The sequence below is a fragment of the Lepus europaeus genome, chromosome 22 (genome assembly GCF_033115175.1).
Source record: "Lepus europaeus isolate LE1 chromosome 22, mLepTim1.pri, whole genome shotgun sequence".
NCBI lineage: Eukaryota > Metazoa > Chordata > Mammalia > Lagomorpha > Leporidae > Lepus > Lepus europaeus.
This window is the reverse complement of record NC_084848.1, coordinates 29785569-29802099: the sequence shown is the minus strand read 5'-3', so window position 1 is coordinate 29802099 and position 16531 is coordinate 29785569. Positions and strand designations below refer to the sequence as shown.

The 16531-nt window shown below is 42.6% G+C and overlaps 1 protein-coding gene across 7 annotated transcripts in view; it reads left to right on the top strand.

Moving 5' to 3' along the window:
* The window catches only part of SIPA1L1 (signal induced proliferation associated 1 like 1), a 443533-nt gene that overhangs the window by 106069 nt on the left and 320933 nt on the right, over window positions 1-16531 (top strand). For 6 of the 7 annotated variants that reach the window (XM_062181452.1, XM_062181446.1, XM_062181448.1 and 3 more), the window contains one exon: window positions 8037-8106. The exons of the other annotated variant lie outside the window; for it this stretch is intronic. The gene's annotated coding sequence lies outside the window, so the exon portion shown is untranslated. The remainder of the gene's footprint in view (window positions 1-8036; window positions 8107-16531) is intronic. 7 annotated transcript variants of the gene reach the window in all.

Sequence of the window (16531 nt, the reverse complement as noted above, 5' to 3'; positions counted from 1 at the left end):
TGTGTCCCCCATCAGAGTGCCTGGGTTTGATCCCTGATGCAAACTCCGGCTAATGTAGAGCTTGGGAAGCAGCAGTGATGGCTCATGTAACTGGGATCCTACCAACCACGCGGGAGATCTGGATGGAGTTCCTCGTTCTTAACTTTATCCTGGCCCAGCACCGATCATTGTTGCATCTGGGGAGTAAACCAGTGGATGGGAAATGTCTCTGTCTCTGCCTCTCAAATCAGTCAAAACACACATACACAGACACTGTGATTGTTCTGTGGAAAATGATGATGAGTAGAAAGTAGATTACAGGGGAATCTAGATTTGTTGTCCATTTGAGAGACAATAGTGGCTTGGACCAATATAGTGATAGTGGATAGAGGTGAGAAAGAAAGAAAAGATTCCGAGTGGTAGAATTTGTAGTTCTTGATAAAATGGAAGGAAAGATATTAAGGAAGGATTGGAAAATGAATCCTAGGTTTTTGGTTTGAGCAACTGAATAGCTAAAGGTGACTTCTGCTGACCTGGGAAAACCTTATGATGAAGATAATAAATCCATTTAGCTTCTAGTATATACATTGTGAGGGATTTAATGATTACAGGAGCGGAACTGTCTTCTCTTTATCACTACTTCTGCCTTTTTGTAGCCACTTCATTTGCTGACTCTGTGTAGAAAGTTTATGCTTAGACTTGCAGTGAAAGGAGAACTAAGAAATAATCTTAAGTGCAGGTCAGAGAACCGCTGGTGCGTGCCTCTCTCAGAAGAAGGCTTTTTTTGTGTCTTCATGAGTTCTCAAACCTATTAAAGCTGAGGAATGAGGCCTTGCACAGTAGTTAGTTACTCAGCAACAGTGAGGTGAGCAGTGGAGGACTGACCTTTTAAAGAGCCAGATTGATTTACCAAAATTCACTAGGTAGGAATTTATGAAGAAACTCTTCAGTGTGTTTTAAGGTTTTCCTTTTTTCAGAGTCAAAGTAATACATTTTTTTTCTAGATCTTAATTTTGTTTTTGAAGCTGGTATATTCTCCCATAATTTTTGGTTGATAATTATTAGTAGTGTTTTTGATAGTTTAACCTTAATGCAGGAGAATAAAAAAAGAAGTGCCTATGGGTTAATCTGCGCGGTTTGTCGTTTTTGTTCATGTATTCTTGAGGATAACTTGTCTTTCTAATGCCAGATGCTGATTTCATTAGCATCTGATGACTTTTTATAAAGTATAAAAAGTTTTGGGAAAAAAAACCCCACAGAACCTTGTCCTGCATGTTTGTCTGTTCAGTGCCGCCTTTTGTTATCTAGTATGATTTATTTTTCCTTGTGATACTGCATTTCTGGTTGAAATACTGCCATAGTCCATTAAAATCATTAATTACTATTCTTTTTTTTTTTTTTGACAGGCAGAATGGATAGTGAGAGAGAGAGAGACAGAGAGAAAGGTCTTCCTTTTTGCCGTTGGTTCACCCTCCAACGGCCGCTGCAGCCAGCGCATCGCGCTGATCCGAAGCCAGGAGCCAGGTGCTTCTCCTGGTCTCCCATGCGGGTGCAGGGCCCAAGCACTTGGGCCATCCTCCACTGCACTCCCAGGCCATAGCAGAGAGCTGGCCTGGAAGAGGGGCAACCGGGATAGAATCCGGCGCCCCAACCGGGACTAGAACCCGGTGTGCCGGCGCCGCAAGGCGGAGGATTAGCCTGTTAAGCCACGGCGCCAGCCTAATTACTATTCTTGGGACCTGGAAAATCAGCTTTTTGTGTTCAGAGGATGATTTTACATATCTTAACCTTGCTACACTGTGGGTCATGTTAGGATGCAACATGGTATTTTGGCAATTTTTGTAGTTTAGTTTTTGGATCATCGTGTACCTGTCCTTTATTTCTTTTGTGGTATTTCTTTGTGTGGCTTGGGTCTAGAATTTTCCTTTTTTGGAAAGAAAAGATTGACAGAAGAGGAAGATGGAGCTTAGCCGATTGATTCATTTAGTTAGAGGGAGACAGGGAAGGGCTGGGCTTAAAATTTTGATTACATTCCACTGACAATTGCAGAACTTAATACCAGTTTAAAGATAGTGTTAGAAAGGGTGAACTTAGTTCATAAAATCAGCAGAGCTGAGCCTGAGACTTTTCCAGGTGTCATAAGTTGTTAATTAATGGTTTTAATGGACTCTGGCAATATTTCAGACAAAAATGCAGTTAGAATACAGCTTTTAATCGTTTAAAAAGTTTTTATTTATTTTTACTTTATTTGAAAGGCAAAGAGAGAGAGCAAGCTAGTGAGTGATATCTTCTGTCTGCTGCCTCACCCCCCAAAATGCCATTACCAACTAGGGCTAGGGCTCACCGAAACCAGGAGCCTGTAACTCCAGTCAGGTCTTCCGTATGGGAGACAAGTAAACACAAGTGTTTACCTTCTGCCTTCAAGGGTGCATATTAACAGGAAACTAGAATTGAACATGCAGGCAGGAATTTGTTTCTTTCTGTTAAGTTTCATTTTATTTGAAAGGCAGAGTGACAGAGAGAAAGAGGGCAGAGAATGCACTCCCATCTGCTGGTTCACATCTGTGGATTCACTCCCCAAATGGTCCCAACAGCCAGGGCTGAGACAGGCCAAAGCCAGCCTGGAACTCCAGCTGCCTCTCCCACAGGAGTGGCAGGGGCCCAGGTGCTTGTGCCGTCACCTGCTGCCCTCCCAGGTGCAGTAGCTGGGAGATGGATCAGAAGTAGAACGGCCGGGACTTAGAGCAGTGCTGTGCTGTGGAATGCGTCTGTGGCAGCACCACAATGCCAGCCCCCCAGATCACAGTTTCTAATGCCATTTTCCTTCTAAAATGGCAGGCATTATTGGACTAGAAAAGTTACTTTATGGCAGCCATCAAAGAATAATTTTATCTGGGCAAGAAGTATCAATGGACACTAAAAGTTCTGGGTGAAAGTTCATTGAGTAATAGGGTATTTCTAAAGTTTTAAAATGTCACCCCGCACAATACTTAGTACAAAGAGAGAAGGACTAACTGTGTATGGGAAATTGTGGCCTACACCACCAGAATCAAGTGATGCAAATGAACGTTACCAGAGAAAAATTTAGAAATAGTGTACTGCCTATAGGATGTAGTAACAGGAACATTTAGTTTCTATGATATTCCTACTGGAAATTTGCAACTTGAATCTAATCCAGAGGAAACATTAGACAAACCAAAATTAAGGAACATTTTACAAAATTGGCCCAAGATCTTCAGAATTGTCAACATTGTGAAAATTCATGGAAATCTGAGGAATTCTTCCGGATTGAAGTAGACCAATAAGATATGAAAACCAAGTGCAGTGTGACAGCCTGGACTGGAACTTTCACTAAAATGCACAATACTGGGAGGAATTGAAGAAAGGTCTCTGAAGCAGATGGCGATACCATTAGTGTTAATTTCTCGATTTTGACAGTTATTATTTTAATTTTATGAAAGAATGCCTTTGTCTATAGAAATCACTAAACTTGGTGCAGCAAGCCATCCATCATATTTGCTGTTTACTCCCAAGTATTTGGGCGAAAAGTTTACTTGATTGTTAAAATAAAACAACCCCTCTTGCTAAACGAGGTGGCCAGAATTGCTGACTTTGGGCCAGCGTTGTGACACAGCAGGATAAGCAGCTGCCTGAGATGCTGGCATCCCATATATCAGAGCACCTGTTTAAGTCCAGGCTGTCCGTTTCTGATCCAGCTTGCTGCTAGTGTACCTAGGGAAGCAGCGGAAGATGGCCCAGGTATTTGAGTCCCTGCCACCCATGCGGGAAACCCAGATGGAGTTCTAGAGTCCTGGCTTCAGCCTGGCCCACCCCCTGTTGTTACAGCTATTTGGAGAGTGAACCAGTAGATGGAAGATCTCTCTGTGTCACTGCCTTTCAAATAAATAAATCTTAAAAAAAATTGGTGATGTTTAAGGAATTTTCCTTTGTGGGCTGTCCTTTGGGCAGCTATCTTACCAGTGTGGCTTTCTGTTAAATCTTGAATGCTCTTCTGTATGTTGGTTTTTATTTTTTATTAGAGAGAGTCAGCAAATACACACCAGTGAGCATGCTCCCAGCGGCCAGTTTACTTCCCAAATGCCTGCAGCAGGCTGGGAGCTTCGAGGTTGGCAGCCTCAAAGCTTGGAGCTGGGAACTCAGTACAGGTCTCCCGCCATGGGTAGCAGGGGTGCAGTTTCTTGAGCCATTACTGATCCCTCTTGACATCTGCATTAGCAGGAAGCCGAGGGCCTCAGGAACTGGGACCCACACCCAGGTCCTCCTTTGTGGGACTTGTGCATCCTGATGGGTGAACCGCTAATCCGAACGCCCACCCCATGTCTTTAAAGAATTTGTGCTCCTCTTGCTAATTTGCTCTTTCTATGCTCATGGTGTCTTTCCTTCATCTGTGTTTTGCCTCTGTGACAAACTGCTTCTTTGAATGGCATGTGTGGTTTACAAAACCGGGCACTTTTCTGTTCTGCAGTTCCGTGATGACGCTGTATTTGATTGTGACTTTGTGCATTCTGTTCCTCACAGCTCACTGGTGAGCTTTTTCTCACCACACTGTATCTACACGGTAGTTAGTATGTTTCAGTAGGCTTTTAGTTTACTTCCTGCACTTGGGCTGGTTGATGGCTTAGAATTCAGACTTTTCAGAAAGTATAAGCAGGGTTAGGGGAAATTGATGGATGGAATGCTGTAGCTAATTCGTAATTTGGTCAGCTCATGTTTGTGTGTGGGAATGGTTAGCTTCAGGCGATTAGGACTAAACATATTAGGAACAAACTGGGCTAACCTAGAAATTTGTGCAGCCTGTCTGAGGTGTGGGTAAGATAGCTTTGGGGAGAAGGCTTGTGGTCAGAGCAGCCGCCTGTGTATGAGAACAGCAGGTGAGAATTGTCTGTGTGGTGGAACCTGTCCTTTCCTTTGGCACAGAAAATCATGGGTTAAAGACAATGCATGAGCCCTACACCACACCTGTCTGCGGTGGGACTGACTCCACCTCAGGTGGGGGCAGACATTTTAGCTGCTACACAGATGTGCCTGTTTCTCAGAATGGTGGAGGAAAAGAGCTTTTGGAAGCCCAGAGGTGTGGATAGTTGGCACAAAGTACATGCCCACGCATAGCTTCTTCTGCATTTTGTTGTTTTCAGGGTGCCCTCACGGTGTAGGCGGCCCTCTCCCCTTTGCTTTTTTTTTGGACAGGCAGAGTGGATAGTGAGAGAGAGAGACAGAGAGAAAGGTCTTCCTTTTTGCCGTTGGTTCACACTCCAATGGCCACTGCGGACGGCGCATCTCGCTGATCCGAAGCCAGGAGCCAGGTGCTTCTCCTGGTCTCCCATGTGGGTGCAGGGCCCAAGGACTTGGGCCATCCTCCACTGCCTTCCCGGGCCATAGCAGAGAGCTGGCCTGGAAGAGGGGCAACCGGGACAGAATCCGGTGCCCCGACTGGGACTAGAACCCGGTGTGCCGGCGCCGCAAGGAGGAGGATTAGCCTGTTAAGCCACGGTGCCAGCCTCCCCTTTGTTTTTGACAGGAAATTGAGTAGCCTTTCTTTTTTGGAACAGAATATATTTTACTGCCTGAGGGGCGTGGGCAGAATGAAGTGTTTTGAAATGTTATTGTACGTTTTCATTTGAAGGCCCATTCAAATCTAGGTAAGGTGGTGCTTGTGGGCCTTCCTGGCTTGGAGCCCCAGGTGGGTATCAGGAAGTCGTCTTTGGCGGGGTCATTGCTGTGGCTCTAGAGGAGAGCTCTCCTTCCTGGTTGTCATCTTTCTCCTGTTGGAGGGGCAGTAGGCTCGGCTGATTTTTCCATCACCATTTGTTGTAGGCACAGCATTCAGGGAAGGTCCCGGAGGCTAGGGTGGGAGTTCAAGGTTAGAGACCCTGCCTCCACCGCCTGTGCCTCTCTAGTTCCTGCCCAAGATCCACTTACTTCCCGGGGTAATTGTGTGTGATTGAGTCTGATTTGGGCAGTTGCTGTATAGTACTGAGGATTCAGAGGAGAAAACAGAGTTTAATTTGAATTAACCAGTTAGCCATATATGGAAATCTTGCCCAATTAGAATAGAGTAATTCTAGCTGGCGCCGTGGCTCAACAGGCTAATCCTCCGCCTAGCGGCGCCGGCACACCGGGTTCTAGTCCCAGTCGGGGTGCCGTATTCTATCCCGGTTGCCCCTCTTCCAGGCCAGCTCTCTGCTATGGCCCGGGAGTGCAGTGGAGGATGGCCCAAGTGCTTGGGCCCTGCACCCCATGGGAGATCAGGATAAGCACCTGGCTCCTGGCTTCGGATCAGCGCGGTGCGCCGGCCACAGCAGCCATTGGAGGGTGAACCAAAGGCAAAAGGAAGACCTTTCTCTCTGTCTCTCTCTCTCACTGTCCACTCTGCCTGTCAAAAAAAAAAAAAAAAAAAAAAAAAAAAAGAGTAATTCTGATGCAATCTAAATGTGTTCATAACTCCTTATCCTTTTACTTGAGTTTAATATTTGCATGCTTATTCATGTACCTAAGAGGATTACAAGTGCAGATCAGCTGCCAGGCATGCCTTCTTTAACTAATTAACTAGTTATAGCTCATTAATTAATATTAAAAAAAAACAAGGCATGTATTTTGAACATTACAAATTTCCTCACCCATTCTGTGGGTGCAGTCTGTAGGCACATCGTCTAAAAGCTGCATGTTTTGTTGGCTGGGATGTCTGACTCTCAGAATATCATTGACAGATTTCTTTCCCACATAGTTTTACTCTGAAACTACACATCTTCCTTCAGAGTCTTCAAAACATTCATAGAAAATTTGTATTATGAAAAATCTATGCATAAATTTAAAAAATTTTTTGCACTAAAACAGTTTTAATTCCGTTTTCCCATGGATTTTCTTGAGTACTCTCAGGTCATAGTGCAGGAACATAATAGGCCTTGGCAAGTCGGGTTTTGAATATAGTTCAACACGTTTCGAAGTGCCTTTGTATTTGGCTGAATAAAAGACGGGAATCCTAAGGCACTGGGTGACAGGCTGAGAAGAGGAGCTTCGTCTGTTGTCCTCAGCGGGAACCCGGAGTAGCTGTGAGAGAAACTGGAGTTCCGGTGATTCTTCATCTTCTCAGCCTCCATTTTATGATTGGGAACAAGGCTTGACAATTACTGTGGTGTCAAACAGTGTTTAACCTCAGCAAACGTTAAGGAATTAATTTCTTGGAAGCTCCTCTGGACATGTGCCGTGTGATTTACTTCAATATTTTTAGAAATAGATATGGATACTCCAAATCATTACTGATGGGTATGTGCCTTCGTTTGATCTTTAAGAAACTTGGTGTTGATAGGAAAATACTTCTTGACTATGATGGAAGCCTGTTAGCTATCTGATGTAGGTCGTGTGAGAATCAGTGGGATTTCTGTCTAATTAGGATGTCTGGTTGCCTTGGAACAGAATTGCTGGGTTTCACCACCGCTCTTGTTTTGGGCTGGGTAATTGCTTGTTGTTGGGTGCTGTCCCAAGTGCTGCTATTTCGCAGGGTCACTGGCTTCTACCCTTAGATGCCCAGAGCACATCCCCTCCCCAGCTGTGACAGCAGAAATGACTGCAGGCCTTGGCAGAGTTCCTGGGTGGATAGAATCTCCCCCTGTTGAGGACTGCCTTGGAGTAATGGTTCTGGAGGCAAGCGAAGGACCAACCACATCAGCCACTTTGTGGGAGGGGGCTTTATCCAGGCTCCTAGGGTCCTCCCTATACTTCTTGAACAGATTATGGGGTGGGGGTGGGGAGGGGATGGGGGTAGGTTCTGGAACAGCAGTCTCACTAGAGACTGAATATCCAGTTTAAAAATTTGATGTTTACTTGGGAACAGTTGTTGGTTGACTTATTAAATTTAAATATGTATTGAAATGCACATAAAGAGATTATGCATTAAAGGGTTTTGGAAGTAAATTGTAAAGTTTTATAATTTGATTTGTGGCAATGATCTTTTTGGTCATTATTTGTACGAGCTACAATTTTGTGCTTTTCAAAAATTGAAAACTCGTACACTAAAATTCATGATTATTTTTATTTAGGTTTTGAGACTTAAAAGACTTAAGTTGGACTTAAAAGCAAGACTGACTGCAAACTTTGAAGTGTGATAAGGTGAGTTGGTGAATTAATAACAGAGGGGAATATCACTCAAACTCTGATTCTTATAAGACCTGCTGCTTTTAGCTGAATTTGATTTTTTTTTTCCCCCAATGTGAGTCCTGTATTTCTTCCCATTGGCTTTCCCTTTTTGTTTTATTACAGAGAGGCAGTAATGGAAAAGAAGATAGGAAAGGCTTGTTTAGTTTTTGTGGTTGATTTTTGCATTCAACAGTGGCTTCTTTATGGATAAAATAGTTCAGTTCTCTTTCTGGCCACTGAAGAAGCATGTTTTCTGCTATCTGCTTATTCCATAATAAAGTATTAAAAATTCTTCTGTGTTTTAAAAAAATCTCATGGAAATTAATACTTCAGCCCATGTTCCAACCAAGAATCATGCTAACTCTTAGGTATTGCCGTATAATTTGGAATGCCAGCTTTACGCCAACCTATGAAGAGATGTTTGAATGATTAACTTTGACTGACATTTGCTGAGGTTGTATTCCTGTTTATCTTACAGCAGTTGAACTTGATTACTCCTAGGCAGAAATAGAGTTCTGTTCTAGGGCTGTCCTCAGATTTTAGTGGACATTTCTCAGACATTTGAATCAACTGTAAGAGGGCTCTCTATTATTGAGAAAAATAGCAGCTTAATTTAGATTGAAGGGGACATTTATCTACAGGGCGAAAATCCTGCAATATGTTAAGTTCTAAAATGCAGATAACACTAGAGGTCTAGGGTTGCGTAGGTCTCTGGTTTTGTTACTTTTAACTTAACCTTGATCTCAGCCAGATGCTGAAACAAAGACTTTGGGATTTTCCTTATCTGCTGCACTGGCAGGAGAAAATTGCCTAAGGAGTCAGCTCTTCTGGAGGTCTGCGTCCTATAAAGGACAGTCAAGGTTATCTGAGCATCTCCCCTCCATAAACCTTTGTACAGAGCTTATGGCTTCTTTTCTGAAGCCTGCTGGGTAATTGGAGCACTGCTTTCACCGTGGCTTTTTATTCCTGACCTTTCCTTGAATTTCAGTAAGAGGAATTGGGGAATGATTATCTCGGAAAATGTTTTTAAAGTGCATTAGGATTCTTTCCTGGCTGCATTTATTTGAGCTTTTCCAGCATCATTCTTTAAAGAATGGAATCCAAGTTGGATTTCAAGTAGAATTATTAGATTTTTGTAATTTTTAGCCATTTGAAGAGTGCAGGGGTGTGTGTGTGTGTGTGTGTGTGTGTGAAGCAACACAACTGTAGAACCATCTTTGAGGTCCATCAGGAATTGCTCAGTGGGGAAGTGAGCAGTCCTTGAGAGAGCTTCATGAGACAGCTGCTACTGCGAGAGGAGAGAGAAATTGGTGCATGTTACTGAGCGCCCTCTGGTCTTCACCTCCATTTTCTTTCTTTTTTAACTTTTATTTAATGACTATAAATTTCCAATGTACAGCTTATGGACTACAATGGCTTCCCCTTCCCATAACTTCCCTCCCACCCGCAACCCTTCCTTCTCCCGCTCCTCTCCCCTTCCATTCACATCAAGATTCATTTTCAATTCTCTTTATATACAGAAGATCAATTTAGTATATGTTAAATAAAGATTTCAACAGTTTGCACCCACATAGAAACACAAAGTGAAACATACTGTTTGAGTACTAGTTATAGCATTAAATCACAATGTACAGCACATTAAGGACAGAGGTCTCACATGAGGAGCAAGTGCACAGTGACTCCTGTTGTTGACCCAGCAAATTGACACTCTAGTTTATGGCGCCAGTAACCACCCTAGGTTCTCGTCATGAGTTGTCAAGGCTATGGAAGCCTTCCAAGTTCACCGACTCTGATCATATTTAGACAGGGTCATAAAAGACAGGGTGAGGATAGTAACCAGTGATTCTAAGAGTGGCGTTAACCAGGTCTGAACAATTATACAGCATGAAGTGGGGAAGAGGACCATCAGTACACACAGGTTGGGAGTAGAGCTATTGGTGGTAGAGTAGAGGTTATGATTACAAAGGAATGAGGCCCAAGTGTGCTAGACAGGGTCTAGAACAAAGGACAGAGTCATTATTAGAGGAGCTAAGAAAGGTGCTGTCTAAGCTACAATTAAGTTTTCTGATTGAGAGGCAAATAGAACCTGATAGAAGGGGCTTGATAATAATCTGGTGGGCTTTAGGCCTTGTAAGTTAAGAGGCCCAGACCTATCTATCTCTTCACATGGGGTACATCCTAAGGGAGGTGTGAACCACCTGGGGGAAGGCACCCTGTTGACTTTCATTACTTAGCTGGCCTGGGAGGAGAGCTGGCCAGGTAAAGGCAGGTGGCATCTCTAACAAGAAATTTACAGTTCTGCCTGCAATGTTGCTGACCCTACTTGACCATACCCTCAGCTGCAATGGTCACTTTGGAAGTTGGGCTGAGTGAAGGGCTTTTCAGCTTGGAGCCAATAAGATCTGTGGCTCTGACCTGGGCATCCTTCAACTCCAGGGCAGGTCTATTTCCAGTGATCCAACTCTTGGCAGAGCTGCCAGGGCTCTTCACAAGCTGACTTCTGCTGAAGCCCAGGCTTACCACATTGAAAGCCACTGCAGTGGACTGGCCTGTTGGGTCTCTTGAGGGCAGATCACTGTACAGATCAGCCATTAATAGGCCTGCCACCCATTGCTTCTGATGCCTAGCTTTCTTTTCCTCCTGGAAAAAGGGCTCTTCCATCTGCTGGTTCACTCCCCAATTAGCCACAATGGCCAGAGCTGTGCTGATCCGAAGCCAGGAGCCAGCATCTTCTTCCGGGTCTCCCATGTGGGTGCAGTGGCCCAAGCACTTAAGCCATCCTCTACTGCTTTCCCAGGCCATAGCAGAGAGCTGGATTGGAAATGGAGCAACTGGGGCTCGAACTGGCGCTCATATGGGATGCCGGCACTGCAGACGGCGCCTCTATTTGCTATGCCATAGCGCCAGCACCACATGCTTTATTCTTTTTATTTGAGAGGTAGAGTTACAGACAGTGAGAGGGAGAGACAGAGAGAGAGGTCTTCCTTCCACTGGTTCACTCCCCAAATGGCTGTAACAGCTAGAGCTGATCTGATCTGAAGCCAGAAGCTTCTTCCGGGTTTCCCACATGGGTGCAGGGGCCCAAGGACTTGGGCCATCTTCCACTGCTTTCCCAGGCCATAGCAGAGAGCTGGACTGGAAGTGGAGCAGCTGGGACTAGAACCATTGCCACAGGCAACCCACTGTGTCACAGTGCTGGCCCCTACGTGCTTTATTCTTAAAAATTTTTTTAAATTTATAAATTCTTTCTAAATACCTAGCCACTGAATTGATAGTGATCTCTGACTGAACTATGTCCTTTTTTAGTCTTGTTTTAAATTTTGCAATTTAAATACTTTAATTTTAATTTTGTAATTAAAATACTTTAATTCTGCAATGAATACTTTTTTATGGAATTAAAAATAAGTTTGTTTTGATACAAAATTTTTGAAATCTTCATGCATACTTTTTTCATAATATGCATTTTTCATGAACTTTCTTAAAGGGAATAAATTTCATTTTTTTTAAAGATTTATTTATTTATTTGAAAGAGAGGGAGAGACAGAGGAAGAGAGAGAGAGAGTGGGGGAGAGAGAGAGGTCTTCCATCTACTGGTTCATTCCCCAAATGTCTGCAACCCTTGAGCTAGGAGCCAGGAGCCAGGAGCTTCTTGCAGGTCACCCACATGAGTGATAGGGGCCTGAATACTTGGGCCATTTTCTGCTGCTTTTCGTAGGCCATTAGTGGGGAGATGGATCTAAAGTAGAGCAACTGGGACTTGAACTGGCACCCATAAGGGATGCCATTGTTGCAGCTGATGGCTACTTGCTACGCCACAATGACCACCCCCATATATACAGTTTTAATAATGTGATGATACTTCTCACTCCCGCCCCCTTGGTTCTACCCTCTCTTCTCCTCCCTTTTTATTTATTTATTTTTTCATTTTACTTCTAATATATGTTCTTTATGTATTAAAACATTTGAGTAGTTTTCTTAAGTATTGTATTTGTTTTGGATTTTCCTTCTCCTATATAGGCAGTTGTATTCACATATGTAGGTGAGATATTTAAACTTTTCTACTATTTCAGTTTGGTTATTTGCCTTTCAGCTTTTTGTTTTTTATGGGAGAAAACTGAGAAAATTTAAAAATATCCCACATTTCTTTCTTTTTCTGAAAATGTAAAAGATTCACATTGATCACATTTACTTATTTGACTAATGGCGTGCAAATGTAGCACACTGAAGTAAAGGTATTCCAACCACTCAATAGGTGTGAAGAGAAAAGGGAAAATAGAAACACATGACACATTCTCCTGGACATTTTTTGGTGTTAGGGGTAGTAGTGGCAAGAATAAATAATCATATAGTCTTTACTGTGGCCAGCAAGATGATGGAATGGCTACCAGATGGTGGGGTCATTTCAGAAACGAAAGCCTGGAAAGCATTTCTTCCTGGCCGCTGCCAGCCTGTAGAGTTGTGACCTGATTCTTGTGTCCTGAGTTGTGCCCACCTCCTTTGGCTTTACTGTTCTGCAAAGGCTGTCTACCTTAGGATGTGAGGGATATCTGTTTACGTCCGGTACAGTTTCTTCTTTAAACAGAGTCAAGTGACAAGGACAATAGATTAAATAAAAATAGAACTTTGAATATGTTAACTCCAAGAAGAAAATAACTCACATGTGTACTGAAAAGACTTTAGGTTGTGTTGGTGAGCCTAATGGAGATTTTAGTGGCACCAAGAACCAAAAAAAGGGAAATGAGATAAATGTTGGGCAAGATTTTATTATCCAAATGCTGACTATATGTAATATAAAAATATTAAAAATGTATAGTAGCAAAGGGATGATTGTAGAGTCTTCTTTTATCTTTGGCTGTGAATAATTTGAATTGAGTTTGGCATGCCCTGAGGTCACTTTAGAATTATTTCATTGAACTTATTTATTATTTAAAGCTCTCTTCTTTGTTCTTAAAAAAGAAAATTATATGAAATCCTTTGGCCTAGCAAAGGTCTTTACAGCCTACAGAACTGTGATGTGACCATTTGAAGGATGCTCTGTGCCTTCTCTCTTCTTTAGGCACAAGTTTTTAATCACTAAATTATTTTCTTTATGTTTTCTAGATGTAAGAAAAGAACAAAATCTCACATCAAATAGAAAAGTTCTTCTTGTTAACTCATTCTAGGGACAATGGTTGATAGCAGTTTGAATCACGTTGTCTCTGGAGGAGTGCCTTATTTTAAACTACTGTTTTAAAATACCTTTTCGCCCTGGATTTGTATACATGAGATTCTCTGTAATAGTATCATATTGTAGTTCCACTTTCTGAACTGTCGAATGAATTTTAAATTTGCTAATGGGAGCAGACTTGAGCGAAAGGCCAAGACAGGCAATCAAAAAGTACAGAAGAGTGATCTTGAGCTGAGTGGATCCAGATGGAGGTTGGGGTAGCAGTTGTGTAGAGTTCAGCCCAACTCCTGCTGCATCTACTGGCCCTAAAGATAAGTGGGCAGAGTGCTTTGAAGACCCAGATTTTGCAAGCTGTAAGTCACAGGGCGAGAAGCTTGGCATTTGTCAGTTCTTCATGTTACACTGTTGTTTGTCAAAGGGCTTGGGGAACTATTAGTGTTGGTGCTGTACTTTAAAGCCTGGGCTTTCCTGTTCTTCTGTAAACGTATTTTATATAGAAAAGGCAGTTGTACTTGTCTGTGCTCTGTGCAAACTTCAGACCGCATGGTGGGTGAAGTCCTCCATGTGGGGAAGTCCAGTATGTCATGTTCTGGAGATTTCCATGCTCCTGGGAGGAAGGTTTGATCGTGTCTTTTTGGAAAAGGTTTTTGAAGACAAAGCAGAGAGGAGTGCTGTAGGCTTGAGTAAAGTTACTGCTTCCATCTGTACAACATAGGCCATGGTCTCCAGGGAGCAGATGAAGAAAGCGTGGGGTAGGGGTGGGGGGCGGGCGGTGGCGGCAGCGTTTCCTGAATGGTTGCTTGTCTCTGATGTGGCCAGCCCTGTGTTCTGCCCATAGTAGCTTTCCTAATAACAGTGGCCCCACTGGTACTTGGGATGAGCTTTCAGTGAGTTAAATCATAAATGGTGGCTCAAAAGCGAATGGATTTCTTAACTGTTCTCAGGGAGCCCTTTAAAAATCCTGTAACTTGATAAAATGACCTGTCCTTTTCTGCTACTGACCTGTTTTTTCCATTCACTTGGGAAATAAATACTTGGAGAAGCTGACAAGATAGCATTTAATGACTGCCTTTGTATGGGGATTTTTGGGTGCATTCTGCTGGAACTTGTAAAGCTTTTGTGGTTGCAAAAAGTGATACTCTGCCTCTCTTACTACTTGTTTTTATTCAAAATAATTTTGATGGATTAAATAATTTTGATGGATTTATTAAAGGTTAATTCAGTTAAGCAAGTAATTATTGTACCACTATTATATAGAGAGACTTTTTATTTTATGTTCACTGTAATATGAAACATGACAAAGAAAAGCCCTTTGTAATCAAGTTGTTATTCTGGAGGGAGAGTTAGACATGATTAAAGATTGTCATGATCAATGACCAAATGCAGTAAGGCCTTTAGAAGAAGTAAAAGTAAGGCCGGTGCCGTGGCTTAACAGGCTAATCCTCCACCTTGCGGCGCCGGCACACCGGGTTCTAGTCCCAGTTGGGGCACTGGATTCTGTCCCGGTTGCCCCTCTTCCAGGCCAGCTCTCTGCTATGGCCCGGGAAGGCAGTGGAGGATGGCCCACCCTGCACCCTCATGGGAGACCAGGAGAAGCACCTGGCTCCTGACTTCGGATCAGCGTGGTGGGCTGGCCGCAGCGGCCATTGGAGGGTGAACCAACGGCAAAAAGGAAGACCGTTCTCTCTGTCTCTCTCTCTCTCTCACTATCCACTCTGCCTGTCAAAAAAAAAAAAAAAAAAAGAAGAGGCGAGCATTTGGCATACAGTCAACGTGCTGCTTGGGACGCCTACATTCTTTATTGGAGTGCCCAGCTGCTTCCCATCAGTTCAGCTTCCTGCTACTGCACACCCTAGGAGGCAGCAGGTGATGGCTCAGGTACTTGGGTCCTGGCCACCGACGTGGAAGACCTGAATTGGTTTCTAGGTTTCTGCATGTCTACTTAAAGAGTATCATTTTTTTTCTTTAGGTAACCAAATAATTGGTATTGGATAATATCTTGATGTACCTAAAATTTCAAAGATTAACATAAAAATCACACAATTCCCACGAAATCAGTCTTCACCACCCAGAAGTAAATATTCCTGTTAGTAATTTTTTTCTTAAATATATTTTTATTTATTTGTAAGGCAGACTGGCAAGGAGAGAAGAAGAGATCTTTCATCTCCTGGTTTATTCCCCCAGTGGCTATAACAGCCAGTGGCTGGGCCAGGCTGAAGACAGGAGCCTGGAATTCCAGCTGGGTTTCCCATGTAGGTGGCAGGGGTCTGGGGACTTGGGCCATCTTCTGCTGCTTCCTTAGGCCCGTTAGCAGGGAGCTGGATTTGAAACAGAACAGCCTGGACTTGAACCAGCGCTCTAACACAGGATGCCAGCATCTCCGGTTGTGGCTTAACTCACTCTACCACAACACATAACCCTTGTTAACTCTTTTTTTTTTTTTTTTAATCTTTGGGATATATATATATATATATATATATATATATATATAGTGAGAATAGCAGATTGAGCTCCCACAAGAATTCCCAACAGTTCTCTCATTTTGCCACTTTTGTTCTGTGTTCTTCCTGCTTTATGGTTGCTTTTGTTAGAGTTTTCCACAGCACAACTCACATTGCATACATTTACACTATAAATACTTAAGTGAGTATTTTTGTTTTAACAGAGAAACACTAGAAAATACTGTAGTGACATTACAGTTCACAAAATTAACAGCTATCCCTTAATAGTATCTATTAGCTAGTCATGTAAACTCTAGTCTATGTTCAGTTTTCTGTATTGTCTCAACATTTTTGTTTTACAGTTGATTTGTTGAAATCAGGATCTAGACAGGATTTGCCTCTTTTAAATCTCTTAATCTGCAACAGTTTCCTCTTCCTTCTCTCTCTGTTTTTCCATGTAATTTGTTAAAGAAACTGGGTCATCTTGAATCGAACTACTAACATTTTATTCCTTCATTTTTGTTCTGTGTAATCATGGGTATATTTTAAAGGAAAAATTTGGATCCTATTGTGCATCTGTTTTATAAACTATTTTATATGCTTAATGTCTTAGTACAAACATTTCCTATTATTTACGCTTTTGCAATTTGTTTTTTATTTTCTGTTAAATCTTAACAGTGTTGGTAGCTAGGAACGAGAAAAATGCATTTAAATTTTACATGAATGATGTAGGAGTATGTTACAGCAACCAGTTTGTCCCTCCCTCCCCTTTTCCCCCTTTTTTTCTCTC